Here is a 24286-nt window from a genome sequence, read left to right on the forward strand (position 1 = left end):
TTCAGAATCCACTTGGAAGCAACTATGTGATGAAGACGTTTGCACTTGCCAATGAAAATACCTCATTTCAGGAATGATGCTCCATTCTCCCTTCTGTGTCCTTAAATGTCTCCTAAATCTGAAGTTTTATGACAGTGATGAAATGATGACTCTGCCAGAAAAAAATAAAATAAAATACACACCTGACTTAGAAGCCAGCAGTCACTGGAGCCAACTGCCAGCCGCCTGCGGAAGCTGCAGACGCCTCAGAGCTGCGTACCTGACAGGCTCCCCAGAGACATGCCAACACCTCATAGCCCACACAGAGCTGGTGACATCCAAAGGAGGTTTGTCCAGGGTGAGACACGTCACTCCTAAAACCTCACAGGAAGGAAAAGCATTGTGTGAACTCGAGACAAGATACTTGCCTTCATCTGCGACTTGCTCTCTCCTTCCATTCTTGGAGACAGGCTGAATCAAAGAAGGTGCCACTCAGCTGCCCACTCCCTGTGAATAGGGTCTATAATGGCTCCTTCTAGTCCCACGTGCTGTGCAGAAATATAATGCCTGGGGCCTTCATATCTTCAATATTTCACATCTCTTTTTTAAAGGAAACGAAAAAAATTATTTCAACCAAAGTGTACTCATATAGGTATATTCTCACCTTTAGTGTAATTTGCTCAGTGGCTTTGGGGTGCCTGTTGTGTGCCAGGCTCTATAATATGTGCCGAGTTCAGAGATGAATAAAACAGAGGCCTTGTGAACCAGGAATGCAGGCTTTAGCGGGGGAGACAAACTGAATTCCAGGGACAGTGCTGTCATAAAGTGGTGCCTGGGTCATGTGACATCTCCAAGGAGGAGCTGCACACGTGGAGGGGTTCATGAAGACTGTGGGTCATGAACACACCTGACCATCCCCCTCTCTAAGATTCCGTTTACTGAGCTCTTCGCACAGAACAAATGAAGGCTGTAGGTCTGAGGCATAAGGTGTGGAAAGGGGCTCGATAGGGGCCCACTGGTCAGCTTAAAGGTGCATGTGTGAAAAATACTTCCCAGGGAGACTGATATAATGAGTCCCCATCATACAGGGAATGTACACCCAAATGCTCTGAGATTCTCCACCCCTTAGAGGAAAAGATTCAACCAGAGTAAGAAAAACCTAGATTTTTGCTGAGTCTCTGACCTAACCATTATTACCTTCTTTTGAAAATCCCACAGAAACTTGTCTCCAGATCAAATTGTGCTTGTTGGTAAAGCCCAGGTCCTACTGGAATAAGGGCTGTGCAGTATTAAAGCTTAACTGGGCGTCAGTTTGTCCTCCGCCATTGCACCTCCTAATGTAAACAGTACAGTGAGCAGCGATGGCGTTCATCCAATTGTGTAGTCTTCTGTTGGTCTGAGTGTAGCAGAACTCCTCTTGGAGAACATTCCTTCTCAGCTAAGCACCCACAGCAGTCTCCAGATGAAAATCCTACCAAGCACATGAGACATATAAGTACTTTCCCAGGGCAATCTCTTAGGTCCCAGGGTAAGGAAGACCAGTGATGCCTCCCTGGGCTTCTCTGTAGCTGGACTTGAAGGCTCGCATCCTCTGTCCGCACTTTACTTCTTGTCCTCCTGTGCCCCATTGGTCAGTAGTGTTTTGAATCAAATTCCCTACCCATTCCCCCTTTCCCACTTTACTCACACAGGAGATTTTTCTCAGTCACCTTTGATAACCTGCTTGCTGCTCTTCGGGAGCCTTTGCTTATTGCCACCCCGAAATTTCTCCCCCACAGTCCCCTGGCAATGGTAGTCTCTTGCTCATTTATTTTCTCCTCCACACTAGTTTCACCTCCATCCACAGCAACTTCCACCCGCACGTCTGTCCTATCATTTCCTGGTTCATCTGGGGATGGGGGGAAGCCCCTCTGTGGTGGCTTTTTGAGGATATTAACAGTAGATTCTGTCACAACCTTCCTAATACTGAAATACTCTAGAAATGGAGGTTTCCAAATTCAAGATCCCTCACATCCACATGAAGCATTCAAAATAAAATTGAGGCACTCCCAACTTGGCTTCACAGGCCTGTCGGATCATCTTTGGAACCGAAAATAGGCTGTAGCCTGCTGAAGAAGAGACCTGAGTTTGTAAAACAGCTGCTGGAGTTCACAGAGGACGGCCCACAAGCGCGTGTGGAGACACATCGCACATATTTATAGATACATATTTAAACTATGACAACACGAGTACACCACTGAAATGTTCTCATCTTCATGTTTTTACATCAGTTATCTGCCACAACACGTCCACTTTTGGCCGTAATCAGAAGTTTGGCACGACGGCTAGTTTATTTTCTACATATTTATAATTTGCACTCATATTGACAGTGGTGAAAATGGATTCTTAGACTACTTTGCCCTGAACTTCTGGTCATAAAAAATGATAATTATATTGCTACTTGAATTGAAGGGGCATTGAGGAATTTCAATAATCCTGATTAAAACCATGTAAGGATTTATGAGTCAGAGGGGATGATTGTCCTTCTTCACCCCTGGGGCACATCTGCCAAGACCCCCAGTGGGCACCTGAAATCACAGGCAGTACCCAACCCTAGAGAAACTAGGTTGTTTAATATGTATACCTATGATAAATTTTAACTTATAATTTAGGCACAGTAAGAGATTAACAGCATTAACCTACCATAGATTTTAGAACCATAGGGTATGATTTTTTAATTTCCTTATTGTCAAGGACTTTCATCTTTTCACTTAAAGGAAGAACTTTATAGCTTCTCATTAGCATATATGAAATGCCAGCATCATTACCTTGTGTTTTGAAACCCTTATTAAGTAAAATAAGGGTTATTTGAACATAAGCGCTGAGATGCCACATCAACTTAATAACAAACAGCTATGAAGTAACAATTGGGAGGGTAATGTATACATTGTGGATATGCTGGACATATGGATGGTTCACGTGCCTTTGTAGGGACAGAGCAGGACAGCATGCGATTTCATCATGCTGCTCACAACACTACATAATTTGAATTTGCTAATTTCTGGAATTTTCAAAGTGATATTTTCAGACTGAAGTTGACAGTAGCTAAAACCACAGAAAGCAAGACTATGGAGAAGGAGAAATTACTATAGTATCTACCTAAATATTTCATTAAAATGTGATCTTATCACTGTCCAGACAACACTTCTCATCCTTTTATTTTGGAGGGTTTTTTGGTTGTCATTTTTTGTTGTTGTTGTTGTTTTGGTACCAGGGATCGAACCCAGAGGTGCTTAACCACATTCCCATCCCTTTTCATTTTATGTTTCTTTTTGTTTTGTTTTGTTTTGTTTTTGTGGTGCTGGGGATTGAACCCAGGGCCTTGTGCTTGTTATTTTATGTTTTGAGACAGCATCTCACTAAGTTGCTTAGGACCTCATTAAGTGGCTGAGGCTGGCTTTGAACTTGAGATCCTCCTGCTTTCGCTTCTGGAGCCTCTGGGATTACAGGCATTTACAAGCACCCAGTGCTTCACATCTTAAGAATGGTCAGTTCCATCTGTTCTACAGGTGACTATGTACATGCTCAGGATTGAGTGAAGGCATCAGAAGTGTGGTGCCTGCTTGTGTAACATGAATATATCGCTGTGTAACAAATCACCCTGAAACTCGGCTGCCCAAACAACAATCGGTAAATAACCCGTGGTTCTGCAGGCCAGCAACTTAGACCAGGATAGCTGAATGGTTCTACCCTTGACTGGCCTCCCCAAGTACCTGAGGCCAGCTATGGGCTGCTCCAATGACCCTGCTTCTAGAAGTTGGCCAGCCATCAGCAGAGGCACCTCAGCTCTGCTCCATGTGGTCTGTCATTCTCCAGCAGGCTGGTCTAGACACAGCTTCCTCACCATGACAAGATTCCAAGAGAAAATAGAAGGGCATAAGGTCTTTAGAAACTCTGCGACCCTTCTATTGTGACAAAAGAGCTACTACAAACTTTGCACCTTAACACAACACTCATTTATTAGCTCTCTGTTCTATAAATCAGAAGTTTATCCCAGATGACTGGGTTCTCTGCAATGGGTATCTCAAGGTTGAAATCAAGGTGTCAGTTCTCATCCAAAGGGTGTACAGGGGAAAAATCTGTTTCCCATCTTATTCTTGATGTTAGCAGAATTCAGTTCCTTGTTTTTATAGGCCTGAAGCTCCCAATTCCTTGATGGCTTTTAACCAGCAGTCACTCTCAGCCATTAGAGGCTACCCACACTCCTTATCACAAAGTCCCCTCTATCACCAAGCCGGCCAGATCATGCCAACTCCTACAGATCTGCAGATGCCTCTGTCTCTGACTTCCAGCCTGAGAGTGCTCTTGAGATTAGGTCCAATCCACCTGAACCACCTCCATAATTAAAAGATGGATTATTAAACTGAAATAAAAGCCACCACCACCCAAGTGGAACCCTCCAAATTCATAGATACTCTTTCATTTACTGCTGTTTCAAGATTCATGGAATTAAAAATCTTTTCTTTCTAAATCTGAATAGTTTCCACCTCTTTTCCATATATCAAATTTGAGGATCTGGTTTAAGGGGAAAAAAAAGACTCCCATAAACTCAGAAGTAAAAAGGGACAAGATAAATCTCAGTTAAGTGACTAGGAAAGGATAAAATGATTTTCTGTCCTCAGTGGATTTGTGTCTACATATTATTAAATTTCTGAAGCTTTGGGGGCAGATACAGATAAAACAAGACTTCGAAAATCTATGATTTTTTTTAAGTGTTGAAATTATGGCCTGCCAAAGGAACTAAACCAACAATTCTCAAAAGAAGAAATGCAAATGGTCGACAAATGAAAAAATGTTCGCCATCTCTAGCAATTGGAGAAATGCAAATTAAAACTATACTGAGATTCCATCTCACTCCAACCAAAATGGCAAATATCAAGAATACAAGAAACAATAAATGCTGGCGAGAATGTGAGGAGAAGGGTACACTCATACATTGTTGGTGGGACTGCAAATTAGGACAACCACTCTGGAAAACAATATGGAGATTTCTCAAAAAACTAGGAATACTAGGAATGGAACCACCTTTGACCCAGTTATCCCACTTCTCAGTATATATCCAAAGGATTTAAATTCATCGTACTACAGTGACAGAGCCACATGTTTATAGCAGCTCAATCACAATAGCTCTGGAGCCAACCTAAGTGCCCTTCAACAAGTGAATGGATAAAGAAATTGTGGTATATATACACAATGGGGTATTACTCAGCCATAAAGAAAAGTGACTTTATGATATTTGCTGGTAAATGGATGGATCTGGAGACTAGAATGAAAAGTGAAATGTCAATCCCCCAATCCAAAGAGTAAATGTTCTCTCTGATATGTAGAAGCTAACCCATAATACAGAGGAAGGGAAGAAGAAACTTCAGAGGATTAGACAAAGGAGAACGGAGAGAAGGGAGGGGAAATTGGAATAGGAAAGACAGTGGAAAAGCATCTGACATAACTTTCCTATGTACATACATGAATACACCACAGTGAATTCCACCATCATGTTCATCCACGAGACTGGGGCCCTGATTAAAATAACGTATATTCCATGCAGGCATAATGTTGTCAAAATGGACTCTACTGTCATGTACAATATAAAAGAACCAATCAATTTTTAAAAGTTTGAAAGTAAAGAAAAAGAAATCATGGTAACTTGTATTTAAATAACTTTTTAGAGCTTAATTAGCTCACAAAATGTTTAAAAAGATGAACCGCTGTGTGATTCATGAACTGCCTTGGAAAAGCACACCAAGCTAGCTTAGAATAGGAGCTTGTGGGAAACATATCTTTCTTTTGAAGATTTGCAACCACCCTTGGGATCCATGCCCTTCCCTACGTTCATCACTTTGTTGCTCTTAATTCTCTGCTAAATGGGCCAAATTTACCAAGTTCTGTATAATTTCACAAGTCAGGTCTGCCAGAACTCACAGAGGTTTCCATTGCTGATGGGGGTGAAGCCAGTAACACACACGGAGAACCCAAGAACTGTATGGACAGCTACCCATGAAATAGTCATTTTCAACAAGAAACACGGTACAGAGCAGGTTGTGGGGAGACACTGGGAAGTGAGGTGCCCAGGGTTTTGTTTGTGGATGACACTATTGAACTCCAGAACTGTGGCTTAGGCTCCTTGTTCAACATTCAGGTCAGTGTTGCCATGGAGAACTCAGAATAGCAATGATTTGCCTGCATATGTGCCCCCCCCCTTTTTTGTCACCTTCCATTTATGTATATGCTATTGAAGTAACACTAGGCATGTTCAACTTTCTTTTTTGAAAAGCTATTAGCTTAGCTGGTGGTCTGTATTATTTCCACATTTAAGCAATAAAGCAGGGTTTCTTTTAAAAAAAAAAAAAAAAAAAAAAAAAACTCTGACTTTCTTTTTTTTCAGTTAAGTTTGTTGCCAGATCTCCCCAAAGACAGCTGAAGTCTATTAAATATGTTGATCACTATTATTTGGAGAAGGTGTTGGCAAGATTTTGAGCAGGGTGTGATGTTGCTGATGTATTTTTCTGACAATGTAAGGATGAGACAAGATAAAGGGGAAGAAAGGCCACTGGATATGGATGAGGGTGTAGGAGGGCTCCTTTCTCTCACTCACCTCAGTGACAAAGTCAAGTGTCTTTAAAGTGTGAACACCAGCAGGGACAGTCATATCTGCCTGGCTCTGACACATGAGTTTGCCTTTCAGAAACCTTTCCTGACATAGGATATAGGCCCATGAAAAGGTTATAAGCCTATGTCCCTTGGTGGTCACTTATGCAAGTCCCTGCCTAGCTTCTTGGATCCCAAAACCATAATGTCTGGGTTCTAGGGAAATGAAGCAAAGATAGTTCTGGTCCCCAGTGTTTTTGCAGTGTAACATTTCTTCCCCCATAATAATAAACGGACACTCACATTTAAATGCATTCACTCCATAAAGTCCCACTGCAGGATCACTCTTGGATACTTGTGGGCAGAAAGATCAGGTTGCTGTCCTCAGAAGCTTATTTCCTTGTAATTTTAATGCATTTTGCTCTTGGTTAGTTTTCCTGATAATTCTAAGACATTTTGAGATCATTAGAGATGTCCTGAAATATACCTATACTAACTGGGTTATAAATCATGATAAAACATAATGTTCTCATTTTCTTTCATGTGTATTTAGAGTGAGATTTAAAAAAACAAAAAACTAAAGTAGGTATTCACAGATACCCTTTCAGGAAATTATTGAGAGCTGCAAGTATATATATTCTATGTATATATTTCTGAAGTCACTTGATGACCTAAAAAGTTTCCTCCCTCTTAATTTGCTGTTGCTAAACAACAACATTTTCCTGTTTGGTGAATGAAAGAACATAGGTCTTTCGCTTTTTTATTTCTCCCACTGAGAAAATGGAATTCTCTATTTGGTCATCACACTAGGATTAGAGATGCCATTTTAAAAACAACTAATTAAAGTGTTTCCTGATACTAGTGTGTTTTTGTTTAATCACATTAGAAGGAACTAAATGTAAAATACTATAGATAAACATAGAATTACTCAGAACCCATGGGGAAAAGTTCTGAGCATCTCTTAACATGGTAGGCAAAAACTGGAAGTTGTCTTCTCCATAGCATTCTTTTTTAAATTTTATCCATTTTTTGGAGAAAACTGAATCTTCACTATTAAAAACAACTCTGTGAGCAAAAATTACTGATCTTGAGTACAGGGCACTGTTTAAGCAGAACTTTCTGTGATGATGAAAATGTTCTATATACTGGTAGTCACAGGGGGTTATCCAAATTTAAATAAACTAAAATTCAGTAAAATTAACAAGTCGGTTTCTCAAGGGATAGAAGCCACGTGTTAAGCCTGCAACAGTGAGAGCAGTAGCCACCATATTGAATAGTACAGTTCTGGGACTATGGAAAGTTTAGGTATGCAGTGAAAACACACACCCAGGGTTTTCCAAACATGGGTAGAAATGGGAAATGTTTCCCAAAAGACCTCTATGCAGCAGGAGAGAAAAGGCCCACTTTGTGTCACCTGGAGCCTTTTTTTCCTCTTGCCTTCAAGTTTCAACCAATAATTAAAATACACTCAGTACTTTTCATCCCAGTACTTTGAGCGAATTCTCAAGTCTCCCCCTGGAGAGTTCCCCTGATCTGTGTTTTACACACCCCGTCTATAGACAGCACACTTTCCAAGTACCCAGTGTATGTTTCCCATGTAAATTAACTTTTCTGGTCCTTTTGATATATTTATCATGGAAATTCCCCCTACAAAGCCTATCTATACCTTAGCAACCACACTTTCCGAGGCAGTTCCATTAAGCAGTTTCCTCTATTTACTTTTGTCTATTTCTACAACCCAGACCATGCCATAAGATTTCTAAACAGGTAAGAAAGATGAAAATAGACAAAGTTCTTTATTATACAGATAAACTTTTGGAATGTCTTTATTTCCATATGAAAGCAGACATAGAGCAAGGATTCAAATGGCCCTTGGTCAAACTCTGAGGGCCAGTCACAAATTTCTGCCAACACTTTAGTCAACTGGGTATCACAGTTCACATATGAATGACAGAAATTATTCATAAATTAATCCTTGCACAAGGCATCGAATCCAGTTTGAAAGAATTTTCACAAGAGTGAAAAGATATCCTTAACCAACCTCAGACTCATGCTACAATGCTTCACAGCTACAATGTTAGTATGAACTTAAAATTCAAGTGAAGAAAAAGCCATCAATAGCAACCTTCCATTTCTACCCGCCTGGTACAAGTTTATCAGGGAGAATTCCTGGAAATGATTTACATTATTTTTCTGGAGTTGACTCCAGTCTGGATAGGTGGGAAAGAGTCTACCACATCAATGTGCCTCAAAGAAATCCTTTCAAGAAGTAAAAAAAAAAAAAAAAAAAAGGAGATAACTTTGTCATCAAAAGAATTTTTAATATAGCATCAACTGTCCACATATTACTGTAACTTAGATGGATCAACTAATTCTAGTTATGTGATTTTTTTTACATTCCTTTTATATAAACTGTAGTCCCTTTGTTTTCCTGAAATAAAGTAAGAATTCATAACCTGAAAAAAAATAAAATAAAATTAGAGAATATTGGTCAAATTGTTGCCCACTTGTCTAGCATTTAAATGAAGTAGGTTCCTGAATCTAAAAGCCCCTTTTCATATTATAATGAAAAAATGAGATAAGACAGTTTTATTAGTAATATTCTTAAAATGAAATTGACTTTGATCTTCTAACAAAGAATGTCAGTTTGTGTTTATATTATCTTTTGACTTGTACTTTCAAACTTGTGCAGCTGCCTATATTCTATGCTGTTCTTAATTTTTAGTGATATTCATCCATTTAGTGCTGAGAAATTTTTTTATATTTTCATAGAAATATATTTTGATTTTTTGATGGAGTTAAAAAAAGAAAAAAGAAAAAAGAAGTAAAACAGTGCACCAAGCCTTTGGCTCTGCCTTGAGGAAGACCTCAGGATTTGATTTCTTCTGATCCTCATGGGTAGATTGACTTACTCATTATTATTATCTACACCTGGACTATCTCCAACTGGAGATTAGACATTGGCAAGTGCAATGAGTGAACTATATTCAGGATTACCTCCTGTGGGAACTAAATATTGATAAATGTATTACTAAATCCACCGCCTTTTTGAGAACTACTTAATGCACTGTTGGATACAGGAGATTGTTTATAAATATGTATGTGCTTGAATTCTAATATAATCACAAGTTGCATTTATTCCCTGAGCTGGCTGACTGGGTTTACATAATGTGCTTTAGCCCCAAGATGCCCAAAGAACATCTGCTCCATCACATGCACACCTGCCAGGCCAGTTCCCAGTCAAGCTCAATGCCAAATGTAAACCCTTATTCCTAAGGCATAACCCAAACCAGGTGGGCCCAATGAAAGGAAATAAGGCAACATGAGATGCCCTCAAGCCAATTATAAGATGAGACCTACCTCCAGTGTCACCCTCAGGAGTCAGTCACTCATTTCAGTCCAAACTAACATTTTAACTCCAAAAAGAAAAAAAAAATGACATAGCATTATGTTTGGAACATATATGGAAAGAAGCAGGATCCACAAAAAAACATGAAGAGGAGAAAAATATCTGAAGAGGTGTTCAAATCTATTACAGAAACAGTCTTCTATCATAGACAGAAAACCAATCCAGATTTGGAGCAGATGTCAGCAAATTACAGCCCATGATCAAACATACCACCTGTTTTTGTAAATAAAGTTTTATTGGAACATTGCCACACCCACACGTGTGTGTGTGTGTGTGTGTGTGTGTGTGTGGTCTATGGTTGTCTTCAAGGTATATATTAAAATAGACCAGCTGTGACAAAAACAGTGTAACCCATAAAACTGAAAATATTCACTGTACAGAAACAGTTTGCTGACCCCAGTTTAGAGTTACAATTTGCCAAAAAATAGTAATTATTCCAGTTGCCTGAAGCACTTCTTTACATCCCTTACAGAGCAGCATTTATATCTCCCTCTGGAAGGCAACTCTCAATCTCTGCTTGGTTTCCGTAAGTTCTGAGAATCATTGTTTCTTTATTAACATTTGATAAACTTATCTTTAGGAACTTGAAAGAAGGTTGGAAACACCTCTGAGTTTAATTTCAAAATACGTGTGAGCCTGACCCTGGGATTCTGCAGGAGCTAGTAGCTAGGATAACAATGCATCTGCTAGAGGCTTTTCAAGGGTTGCCTGTGGCCCAGGACTTTGTAGTACAGGTCATGGGAAGGAACTTGAAAGATCAGGCATAATTACTTTTCCAAATTTTCACCATAAATAATCGTTTTTAGAAGATTCCAGTAATTTACCCGGGGGGGGGGGGGAGTGGGATAATGACGCAGTGGCCCTGCTCTGACCTGTCATGTGCAAGGTCATGCTGCCACCTGCAGCCTTTCAGTGTTCTTACCACACGGGGGGATTTCTAGGACCTCTCCAGACACATGTGCTCTGTGGAAGGAGAAAAGTTTTACTAGCACATCAGTAAGAGAAAGGTTTAGACCAAAATTTTCTCTTGGGTCACAGTCTTCTTTCTTCCCCACACATACTGGCATTTTCAGGTTTACTCCATTTCCTGATCATGTTTTAGGTACTCATAATGATGTTAAATATTAATGTGAATCGAGGTGCTGTACCACAGTGCAGTGGAACTAACAGAAATGCTGTGGCTGAACACCTGCATACACTTACTGAGTGCCACCAGCACGGTCAGGAGCCCTGCAGGGATCAGTGTGACAACAGGGGCAAGACCTGTCCATTTCTTTAAACATCTTGGTAAATTTAGGGATTAGAGAATCTAAAGGGAGTGTTTGATTCAGCAACACAGATGCTAAAATTGGAGTGATTCAGAGCTTAGGACGGTCCTCCACGGGGAGGCAGGCACATTCCTGAAGTGTCATGCTCCAGAGAACAGAAGAATCTAAGGGGGTGCATCAGTGTGTGTCTCTAAAAACCCTAACTCCAAATATAGTTATGTTCTGAGGTTCCGGGGTTAGGATTCAACATACGGACTGGCCCAAGGTGAACAGGACACGGTTCAGCCCATGACAGGAGATAGGAAGTCAGATAAAGCTCCTGCTTCTAATGTTTGTATCTAAACTTAACGGAAGAGAATAAATAATTAGACATAAGGATACCAGGAGAGAAGGGAGGGAGGGAGAAAGGAACAAAGCAAGGAGGGAGGAAAGAGGAGGAAAGGGAGAAGGAGAGGAAAAGAAAGGAAAGAAAAGCTCAAAGATTGAAGTCTAAGTTCACACGAACAAGAGATCTTGTTTAATTAGGAAACTCATTCCACCTTGCCACTAAAGACAGTGAAAGTGAGTGGTCCCAATCATTAGGGACATCCACCTTTTCCTGCAATGCCCGTAACCTATGAATAGCATCTTGAAGCTACAGTGTCACTGTGGCTACTGAGGGTTCTGAAGACACCAAAGAAACAAAAAACACTTTAAAACTATTCGATTCACAGTTTACTCTCTTTTACTGTCCGTATCTGAGTTTTTCTAAAAACATTATGCATTTTTATAAAAAATGGCTATAAAACGTGAAGTTAAAAGGCTTACATCTTATAATCACTTCTGTCTAAAATTGCTCCTGGTGAATGCATATATGAGATGAGGACTTTCAAAAGGCGATCATCAAATAAAATAATGTACATAAAATACCTACCGCCAGAGTGCACACATGGCAGAAATCATAATAAATGGAGCCTGTTGCTCTACATACTAAGAAGACATGATAAATGAGGAGATGGGTACAAAAATCCTTGGCTAGTGTGGGACAGGAGAAACCAAGGAGTGAACTACCACCGGGCTGCGAGGTGCCTGTCTAATTGAGTAGTCAGGACTGGAGGATGACTCAGGTTCTGCTCCTCTACAGACACTGCAGATGAAAGGGTTTGTTAGTGAGCCCTTCTGCTTTCCTCCACAAGGATTATCTTTCTAGTGCTCTGCGGGCAGTTTTTGACCTGATCTACCTACCTATCTTCTTATTTCTTTGATGACTTCAGAAACTTCAGTAGCCATAGTGGCTCTGTACCTTCAAGACACTGTTCATATGATACAGGTATTGCAGGAAAAGACAGATTTCCCTAATGACTGGGACCACTCACTATCACCATCTTCTACTTTAGACTTCTTCCTCTTAGTAGCATAGGTGGAATGAATTTCTTAATTAAACAAGATCTCTAGTTTGTATGAATTTACACTTCATTCCTTTTGTCTTGCAGTCTTGCAGCAGTTGATTGGTTTGGGCTGTACTTTACATGCTGAGTAGTTTATCGCCCTCCACCCCACTGATAATTTTGAATCATAAGACTCAGAGTAAAGGGCGATTCAACTTTAGACACCCCCCTTTGCAAAACAATATCCAAAGAATACCTAAAGCAGCCATTATTGACAAAAATGTATTCTTAATTAATGAAAAAACTCAAAGAATAATTGCTCCTTATAAGTATAATTCCAATTACCGCTGCAAAGGGAAAGCACTGGTGATTTTACTAGATGTAAGTTTTCGCAAGATTAAACTTTCCTTCCCAACATTTTGTGGTGCGATCCTGCCATCTGGTGGTCAGTATGAAGTATTTCACATTTAGATGAAGAAAGGAACTTCTAACTTTTAATGATGTTCCTCCTCTCCTTTCATTTTATTAATCCCCAGGTCTCCGGTAGACACAAAGAATTTGATTTGTACTCATCTTCATTACAGAATCTGCTTGTTAAATCATGGATAAGGTTACTCCAGGAATTCTCTGCTTTCGATCGCGACAATAGGGGATCCTGCCCTGACCCCTTTACAGAGAACTCAGCTCTGGCCTTCCCCAGCTGTGCACTCCCACAGATCAAGGAGTCCTGGGGCCAAGGCCCGTTCCCACCCAGACCCTTTTCTTCTTGCTACCTGCCCTCCATCTCACCTCACCAGTTCCACTTCCCTGCATCTTTATTAATGCATGACTGCTCTCGTTTTGCCTGAGGTTTTAATGACTAATAGCAGGCTACGACTTCTCAGATATCATTTGCATTTGATCAGCTTCCCGACATTACCATGACCCGCGTCTTCTCAGCACTAACAATAATTAAAGGAATTTTAAGATATCAAAAAAGAGGTCCAGGGGTAACTTTCATATGTAGTCTAGCTGTCTACAAAAACACAGGAGCAATTTTCCAAACCTTGGGTCTCTGCTGCCACCTTCAGGAAGCTCGTGGTAACAGCTTGTGATCCTGGGGTTTTTGGTTTCAAGGGTAACGTTCCGGGTTGAGGGTTGAATAGAGCCAGGTAAGACAGAATGGCTGACATCTAGTTAATAGTATTTCACAAAGCCTTGTAACATTTTATTTGCTGCTCAACAATAATTTTAGAAAAATTCTAAAAATAATTTTATAAAAGTAAAAATAACACTACCTATACGGTGTCTATATGCCATGAAACCATATGATGTTTTGTTATTTATAATGTAGCTATGTGGAGATAAGAAATATAGATTCATACAACTGCTACACTGAGAATAGTTGACACCCATGTGTGGCTGGCAGTGTTCTCTGTGTGTTATCATGGTTGACTTTGTCACATTCTTAATCAACTTAATAATTCCATGCTATGGAGACTACTATTAACTCCATCTATTTTACAAAGGAGGAAGAAAGCTTGGACTTGAGCTATCTGGCTTCAGGTTTCAGAGCCAATTTTTCTTGACATTGATAGAATTCTGTCTTTTCAGAAGACAACAAGAAAGCATGATGCTGAAAGCATCGTGGACATAGCATTGTCCCCGTATTGGATCAACAAATGGCACGGTGAATGCAGAGGTCGATAAGACAAGCGAGGACTTTGCTTTCTAAAATATGAGCCAGCAGGGTGGGCTGTTTTACATTGGGCGGCCTGAGAAGAGGTACCCAATCCACAGCAATCTAAAAACAATAAATCTATCCATATGAAGATCTATGGAGAGCGCTGCAGATAGATATGACAAACTGGTGGCAAAACCCTGACAGGGGACACAGCTGGACGTGTCTTAAGAGCTCAAAGAAGGTCCTTTTTCAGGGGAGAAGAAAGGAAGGGAAAGGTGGAGAGGCAGCTCTGAGAGCCACCCAAAGCCACAACATGGAGGGCTTGGTGAGCTAGATGGGGATTGTAAACTAAGTGAGAACAGCCTTTGGGAGACCTTATGATCACTCGGGTTTGGACACAAGATTATTAGGACCCAACAGTGGAAGCAGGATTGCCAGTCGGAAATCACTTGCAATAGAGAATGGAGAGACCAAGATGCCTTTGAGTAGCGGTAACAAGATAGATAAATCTAGAGAATCTGAGGTATGTTGTGACTGTGGAGGGTACAGGTATAGCTGATGTTCTCAATGTGGAAGGGAGAGAGGAAAGTGAATTAAAAGTAATGCCCAGATGGAGGAGGTTTTTACGACCCAGAAGGAGAGAGCATAAGGGTGGACAGGAGCAGATCTAGAGTTGTAAGTGAAACCCAGATTCAGGTGCCTGTTCTGTCTTTCTGAAGGTTTGACTACTCCAGCTGAGCCCTTACATACCCACCTGTAAAAATGCAGGACCAGTCCTAACGGGATCAGCTTCTCTGAGTCTATGTGGAATTTAACTGCAGTTGGCAGAGAATAGCTTTAAAACTTTCCAAGTCCATGTAAGGATAGAAATGCACATTGTAGGTAATTTAAATGATCCTGTGTAGAAAAATAAAAAGAGGGGACATTGCATTCAACCCTCAAAAGGAATATCCAGAAGTGAAGATGAAGTTATCTTCTAAAACTTTAGTACTCCTACCTCATCATTGGTTTGGACTCTTTCTCTTTTGTGTTGCATGTGTGCACACATGTGTGGTAGTAGGTATTAAACCCAGGGGTGCTCTACCACTAAGCTATATCCCAGCCTTTTTTATTTTATTTGGAGACAGGGTCTTGCTAAATTGCCCAGACTGGTCTGTAACTTGAAATTTTCCTGTCTCAGACTCCCAGGTGGCTAGGACTACAGGTGTGTGCCACTGTGCCTGACTTTGAAATGGATTATCATGTTACATAATTCTCAAAACCTTGGAGTCAAAATTTCCCTTGATAACAGAATTATCATTCTGCTTGTAGAGTTATATTGTAGATTGGAGTAAGCTTTTTTTTTTTTTTAATTTGAAAATAACCTTATTCCTCAATCCAGTTTTGATCAAGTATTGGGCCACTGGGTTCAATTCTCCTCAAGTTATTCTTAGAAAATTTTGTAAGATTTGAGAATTACTGTAGTGATATCTGGGATTTTTTTAAAAGAAAATTCCATGAAATCAAGAAGACGCTGGATGCAGAGTCCATGAACTGGAAATACAGAAACGGAAAGAAATGTTCCATCTTCTGGGAAAACATGCAGAATTATCAATTATACGGAGCTAACCTACACTTAAAAACCAGCACATCTTTCCACGGTCAGAGAGATGCTGTAAGGGTTGGGAATATTTCTGCCTTGTTCCCTAGAACTTTTATAGAATTTCCATTTTGTAGTTCACTTTCTCCAAAGACTTGGAGGACAGATGAATTACTCATATTCAGTAACCACCGAGACATGTGTTACACTAAATGATCTGTATTTGAGCAAATTGTTCTAGAATCTTGATAGATCTTATTGTACAATACACATTACATACTTTGTGGTCTATATGAAAGATAGTATCAGATTTTGGAGACATGGTGCTTTAGATTCCTGATGTAGGGTTTTCTAGTTTACCAGGGGTGAGATGCATTCAGATCTCCAAGTTTGCTCTACTTCCTAACTTAGCTATTGTTGGGATTCAAGCATCAGCGAAGAGTTTGGACTACAACCTGTTAAGATACCGTGGAATCCTAAATTCCTATGAGTCTATGGTACCATCAAAAACAAAATGATTATTCTTCTCTCAATCATAAAAAATAATGATGAATGTCTTTATAATCTCAATAAAACAATTTATATACTATTTTACATGTATCAGGCACTATTCCACATTCATACTCACTTATTCAATGCTCATAAGAATTTATGAGTTACAAAGTGTATCAAGGACCTAAGCGTTAGACCAGAGACCCTACTCCTAGAAGAAAAAGTAGGCCCAACTCTCCATCATGTCGGCTCAGGAACCGACTTCCTCAATAAGATTCCTAAAGTGCAAGAAGTAAAATCAAGAATCAATAAATTGGATAATATCAAACTAAAAAACTTCTTTACAGTAAAGGAAACAATCAAGAATGTGAAGAGAGAGCCTACAAAATGAGAGAAAACCTTAGCCACTTGCACCTCAGATAGAGCATTAATCTCCAGGATATATAAAGAACTCAAAAAACTTAACACCAAAAACCCAAATAACCTAATCAATAAATGAGCAAAGGAACTGAACAGATACTTCACAGAAGAAATACAATCGGTCAACAAATATATGAAAAAAAATGTTCAACAGCTCTAGCAATTAAAGAAATGCAAATTAAAACTACACTGAGATTTCATCTCACTCCAATCAGAATTGCAATTATCAAGAATCCAAGTAACAGTAAATGTTGGTGAGGATGTGGGAAAAAAGGTTCACTCATACATTGCTGGTGGGACAGCAAATTGATGCAACCACTTTGGAAAGCAGTAGGGAGATTCCTCAGAAAATTTGGAATGGAACCACCATTTGACACAGTTATCCCACTCCTCAGCTTATACCCAAAGGACTTAAAATCATCATACTACAAGGACACAACCACATCAATGTTTATAGCAGCTCAATTCACAATAGCTAAGCTATGGAACCAACCAAGGTGCCCTTCAACAGATGAATGGATAAAGAAAATGTGGTACAGATACACAATGGAATATTACTCAATCTTAAAAAAGAATGAAATTATGGCATTTGCCAGTAAATGAATGGAACTGGAGATTATCATATTAAGTGAAATAAGCCAATCCCAAAAACCCAAAGGCTGAATGTTTTCTCAGATATATGGATGCTGACTTGCAATAGGCAGCGGGAGGGGAGGTGTGCTGGATTGGACAGGACAAATTGGGGGGAGAGGGGATAGAAATAGGAAAGAGAGTAGAATAAATGGGACATAACTTTCCTATGTTCATATTTGAATTCATGACCATTGTACCTCCACAACATGTAAAATGGAAAGTTGTACTCCATGTGTATATATGATATGTCAAAATAGATTCTACTGTCATGTATAACTAAAAAGAACAAATAAATTTGTTTTAAATCACTACATAAAAAGAAGAATTTATGAGTTAACCATTACTCTTTTTATCAAAAATGAATAGAAATATAGATAGATAGATAGATAGATAGATAGATAGATAGATAGATAGATTGATCATTACTCTTATCCCACTTTTTTAGAGGAGGAAACTGAGATGCAGAAAGTTGCAACAACTTCCTTAAGGTCAAAGAATCCAAGGTGCCTGCCTCCAGAGTCCACTTTAAGATAACTTGAAAACACAAACCTGACTTGTAGCATGAAAGACAGACAAAATTCCACACAAAATCTGTAACATCCACATTACCTTCTGAAATGTAAGACTCCAATCAAGAAGTGTGGATGTTCATATTGTCAAGCCCAGGGTAACCTTGAACTTGAGCTTCAGAGTATGATCCTCTCAGAGGGGGTTTTGCTGTTATAACATGTTCTTGGCTCACAGCACAGGAAGATAGCAATTTCAGAAGCAAGATGAGCTTCGCCACTGAAGGCCAAAAACGTGACAGCCAGTTGACTTTAACTGATCAGAGAAATAAGAATGAGGCAGTGTTGAGAGGTGCTTCTATGGCTGTGTGTCATTGGCATTCCCTTTCAAAAATTATCATCATCTCCAAAAAGACAGAAAACCATTCCTTTACATTCCAAAATAGCTACTTGAGAAACACAAATAATCAGTCATGGAGTCAAGTCATTTTATCATTGCTCTTTTTCCTAATCTGATTGAATGGGCATCATTCAAATCTTACAAGTCCTTGAATATTTCTACCTTGAAAGTTGAAAGGACCACTGGACAAGTAAATGTTTCTGAAATACGCAGAGGGTTATGTGGGAATTCTGGCATCCATGTGGGTTAATTAAGGGGGGAAATATCATAGAATGACCTTTGAGGAAAAAAAGAAAAATCTTGCAAGAAATTAGTTTCCCTTAAGATAGTTGTTCATCTTTAGTTCTAAGGTAAAGGTTATCTCCATATGACCATCATGTAGAACATCATGGCTTAACAGTGTGGCTCAATGACGGTGACCATAGGTATTGACTATGCCAAGTCCATAGAAAACAGAGCCTCAGAGAAGTTAATGAAGCTCCCAAGTTCATCCCACCCATTAGTGTCAAAGCCAAGGCTTCACCTGGTTAATTCTGCTTTGCAAAATGTGAAAGAAGGACTTTTTGCAGAAAAAATGTAGCTGGATCTACAACATTATGTTGCTCAATCTTTCAGCCAGATCTTCCCATCTAACATGTTTGGAGACTTCAAAGAGTACTAAGATACTTTAGTTCACTACATGACCAACAAAAATCCTGAAACATCCATTGCCTCTTACATCTAAGAGCTGTTCGCTTCCTGTTCAACCTTTGAATTCTTCTCAAATGATCTTGAAAAGAACCAGCTATCATTTTGGATTTTTCTTGTAAACATCTCTACTGTTCAAAGTGTATTTACTGAGATTAGAATGATTGAAATGAGAAGATGGTACCATGTATCAACTAAAAATTCCTCCATGGATTATTCTGAAAATAGTAAATTTTTTTCCATTTCTTTTTGAATTCATGTGATTAAAACTAGCAGGTGAGCCAGGCATGGTGGTGCATGCCTGTATTCCCAGCGGCTCGGAGGCTGAGGCAGGAGGATTTCAAGTTCAAAGTCAGCCTCAGCAAAAGTGAGGCACTAAGCAACTCAGTGAGGCCCTGTCTCTAAATAAAATACAAAATAGAGCTGGGGATGTGGCTTAGTAGTCGAGTGCCCCTGAGTTCAATCCCCAGTACGAGAGAAAGAAAGAAAGAAAGAAAGAAAGAAAGAAAGAAAGAAAGAAAGAAAGAAAGAAAGAAAGAAAGAAAGAAGCAGGTGGTTAAGTGCAAGAAGAGCTGTTACAAATTAAGATTTAGAAAATTTTTAAAGCCAATTTTTAACATCTATGTTTTGTTCAGACCTACCATGAGCAAGATATTTTTAAGAAAAAGGAAAAAAAACTTTAGTCCATAGGCAGGAAATTGGAAAGTAACAAATAGAACAGAAAGTAAAGGTCCTTCACTGAGTCTAAAAACAATAGGGTCAGTTTCTGGTTTCCGCTCAATTTTTTAAAGTCTCTAAAATTAAATTGTTGCACTTTGGACCTGAAACTGGTTTTTAATCTACCCTTATTCAATTCCTGTAAGCCAGGTAATTTGAACTCCCATCAGAAACTTCATCTCCAGGGTAGCTACTCACAGATCTCCTAGAGATGATCAAATAAGGTGAAAAGAATCACCTTACATAAAACAGCACTATTTCAGAAATACAAAGTTTTGTAAAATTTTTCCTATAACATATCTACTCTATTTGTCTAGACAGAGATTCTGTCCTTTCAAACAAACACCCACACCCACACACACACACACACACACACACACTATCCTGCTGTCTCCTTTTTTTTTTTTTTGGATACTTCTTCTAAAAAGTCAATGGAATTCCAGAGGTTACTAAATATATTCTGATTTTTTTTTTATGAAGTGCAAAAATAAAATAGTGCCCTAGGTTTTTTTTTTTTTTTTTTAAGGTGAAAGTACTTTTCAGAAAGAAGATAGTACGACTCTTGGATATTTTTACTTAGAATTTTCCAAGATCAATCAGCACTTGTTTGGAGTGGAGACCTGTCCACTTTCATTTCTACAAATCCTGTACCGGAAAGTCCTAACTCGGCCCTAGTCCTCTGTGTGACTTCCATTACTGCTGATGCCCGAGGACCAAGGGCCCCTCACAGAGATGTGTGTAAACTCATTAATCAGCGGGGTGAAGGAGAATCTGCCTCTTTAGGCAAGTGTTAATTCCTTAGTGAAGAAAAGAATAGAAATTCATGATCTCCTATGTTGAATCTAAAAAAAAATCTATCTCATGGAAGCAGAAAGTTGAAAACTGGTGGGGAGAGGGAGGAATCAGGAAGAAGATATTAAAGAGCATGCAGTTGCAGTGAGATTGGAGAAATGTGTTTTAGTGATCTTTTAAAAAAAAATTTTTTGTAGTTGTAGATGAACAGAATGCCTTTATTTTATTTGTTTTTATTTATGCAACGCTAAGGATTGAACCCAGTGCCTCACATATGCTAGGCAAGCCTTCTGCCACTGAGCTATAGCCCCAGCCCCTTTAGTAATCTTTTGAAGTGCACAGTGACCACCATTGTAACAGCTTATTGTATATTTCAAAATGACTGAAATAGATTTTTAACATTCTGACCCTACAAAAATTGATAAATTGGTGAGGTGACATGCATGCTAAATGATTAGTCTTTCTACAATGTACATACAGTTCATAACACTAAATTGTACATCACAAATATACACAATTATTATTTGTCGATTAAAGATTTTAAAAGAAGAAGAAATTCAGTCAGTACCAGCAGCCCGTGAGTTCTCAGTAGCAAACAATAAATGCATAGCTGCCTCCTAGAAGCTCTGGTGAACCAATGAAATGGAGAACATTGTTTCTGAACTTGGCTGAACCACCCCTCTTGCCTTGTAAATGTCAGTGTGTGTCTGTCTGAGCATCTGACATTGCTCAGCAGCACATACCAAAGGCCAGGAATTTGGCAGAGCTGGTCTGATTACAATGCCTAAAAATATTCTGTTTTATCAAAGTCTATTCTGATGCCTTTTAGCATGTGGGCAAAATGCTAGACCAGCAGGATCTTTAGGAAGTGGAAATTCTGAGATGCTTTCCAAAGATTCCAAATGACACAAACTCATTGTGCAAGAAGCAACCCTTCATCTTCAGTTCTTGTGGCTAGTCTATTTTTATCTCCAAGGAGTTTTGTTTGGTTCTTTCTTTTTTCAGCTATGTAAGGCAATGCTCTCTCGTGTATAAACAGTTATCAAGTGTAACCTGACTTAATTCAACAAGTCCTTATTGAGAACCTATTATACATAAGGCCCTTTGTTGGGCCCCCTGAAGAACAGAAGGCCAAACAAGTTAAGTGTCCTTTTTCTTAATTTGCTTGCAATGAAAAAGAGTTAAGGCCTTTCCTGAGAATGAAATGCTTTGGGCTAGACAAACCATGACCCAGACTTCAAATAAGGCAAAGCCAAGAGCTGGGGAAGGAGGAACAAGGAAGAAATTAACTTTGCTGGTGAAGATTGGTAACAGTTTCTTAAAAATGTAGGATTTTTAACCCAGGTCTTCAGGAGGAGGTAGGGTAGATCAGGCAGAGATGGGGAAGGGTGGCAAAGACAGAAAGTTCAGGGATTAGAAAAACTAATGTGGGATCTTCAAGGGTTTTCATTATCATGGGCAAGAGGGTCCTCCAAAGTGAGAAGGCTAAGGGCACCAGGTAAAGACACTACAGAGGAGTGGACTCTAAGCAAGAGGAGAATATCGTTTCTTTAAAATTGCCAAAGCCACAGAGTGATTATCAGTGCTGAGCCCAGCATGGGTTAAGCCTAATCTGGTGACATGATAAAGTGCTGCCCTTCTTAACCTACTGTATCCATGCTCATCCAAAATCGAGGCATGCCACCTCATGTGATTCTTTTACAGCAACTCAAGTACTCTTGGTTCTGGATTTTAGCACAGACATCTCCTATTACAGACTTGCAAAGAAGCTTCAACTCATGGCTTCAGCCCTGTTTCCAGCATAGAGTTTTACAAACTGAATTCAAGATGGTAATACCTTGAGTGGGAAGGTATGTGGGAGATCTGCTCAGAGATCACCATCATCTTTACCTATAAAATGAAGCTTAAAGAAGAATCATCCAGCACTTGGGAAGAGGGTGAATTGCCAAGCCATGACACTCTTCCACAGTTATTCGACAGTTACTTACTGCCCACTGTCTACACCATTCATTTTGTACAAAAATGGTGGCTGGGAGATAATAAGACTGAAATAAGTATAAGTGTGATGCCGTTTTTTGTATATGTGAAAAGAGGATTGATCAATCTACACGTGGATTAGATGAGGGGTAAAAAGGAAAAGAAAGAAAATAAAGGGACTATTCTAACACAAAATGTACATTAAACTGAACATTTTAAAAAATCTATATACGTAAGCCCAACTCCCACACATTTCTAAGGTTGAATTGTAGCAACTGAAGTCAAACTTCTGATTATTGGCATGTTTTTCAGGAGTGTTCTTAACTCAGGAGAACACAAGCAAATTCTGGCATTTGATTCATTGCTATTACCTATGGATACACATTGTTAGTCACTGCAAGAGATGAATGACCTAAGTACCATTGCCATTTAACATCACTACCACGGCAAACTGAGCCAACAGCACCACCCAGTGGCTAAATTGCTAAGCATTTAATTTCCAGTCTTCCTCTGCACTTTCCTCTATGAACCAATCATGTGCCCAGTTTTTCCTCCCATCACTCTTAGCCATTTGCTCCCACTTCAGGCAAACTATGAAAATGTGTTCTCCCTACTTCATTCCATGTATTGAAAATCTCCATCCATCTACATTCGTCAATCAAAAATAATTTATTTTATTCTTCAACTCATATTTGAGTCTCATGTTGTTGTTACAAAACATTTTAAATAAGCATCACTTCACTCAACTTTTTGAAGATTCTTCTGAGCTAGATGTCACCTATTCCAGTTTATAGAGAAGAAACATACCTTGTATCTGCTAAGTGGAAAAATAGATGTGGAAACCCAGCCTTCTGACTTCAAAACACGCTCCTTCCAGGGTAAGACAATGTTACAAATGGTCTCTCTAACATAAAAAAGAGATCTTCTACATTCTAACACAAAATTAACGTAATAAGAAACCAAAACTTCCAATAGCAAAGTACTTTGCAACTACTCAGAAATCTCCTTCAGAATCAAGACAACATTCTGATTCAGATAGCTCTTCCTCAAGGAGTATTTAAGAAAAATGCAGTGGATGCTATTTTCCACTGATGTGATTCACTTTGTAACTGTTTTGTTCTATCATTCAATGCAAGCACAGTATTTCAGTTTCCTCATCTTTTTGATAGTGTTTTGGTTAGCTTTTTCACTGCTGTGACTAAAAGGACACAACCAGAACAATTGCAAAGGAGGAAAAGTTTACTTGAGGACTCACAGTTTGAGAGGTCTTAGTCCATAGAAGGCTGGTTCCATTCCTCAGGACTTGAGGTGAAACAGAAAAACATGGTAGAAGAGTGTGGCAGAGGAAGCAGCTCACATGATGAGCACAAAGCAGAGAGAAAGGTCTTCACTTGCCAGATACAAAATATATACCCCATAGACACACCCCTAAAGAACCACTTCCTCCAGCCACACCCTATCAGCCTCCAGTTATCACTCATTTAATCCCATCAGTAATTAATTCACTGATTAGGTTAAGGCTGTAACATTTCTTTTGCAAGCCTTTTTGCATAGTCTCACATGTGAGCTTTTGGGGGACACCTCACATCCAAACCATAACAGATGGGATATCCTAAACTGTGAGTATTGCATTGAGTTTTATTAGACATACTATGACTCTAGCATTAATTTATTCAGCAGATGCTCATTAGATATTTTCAGTACTAAAGATGCTCTGCCTTGCAGGACTAGGGTCATCGAACTACCACAGAACACTCTAAGGCAAGGGGATTT

The 24286-nt window shown here is 39.3% G+C and overlaps 1 long non-coding RNA gene across 1 annotated transcript; it reads right to left on the reverse strand.

Moving 5' to 3' along the window:
• Positions 1-419: 419 nt before the first annotated feature.
• On the reverse strand, positions 420-18245 carry LOC124993434 (uncharacterized). The gene is made up of 3 exons (XR_007110306.1): positions 18044-18245; positions 1177-1450; positions 420-579 (listed from the first exon to the last, which is right to left on the reverse strand). It is a non-coding gene; the product is annotated as an uncharacterized LOC124993434 (long non-coding RNA).
• Positions 18246-24286: the final 6041 nt, after the last annotated feature.

Source organism: Sciurus carolinensis, chromosome 9 (assembly GCF_902686445.1).
Source record: "Sciurus carolinensis chromosome 9, mSciCar1.2, whole genome shotgun sequence".
In the NCBI taxonomy this organism is placed as follows: Eukaryota; Metazoa; Chordata; class Mammalia; order Rodentia; family Sciuridae; genus Sciurus; species Sciurus carolinensis.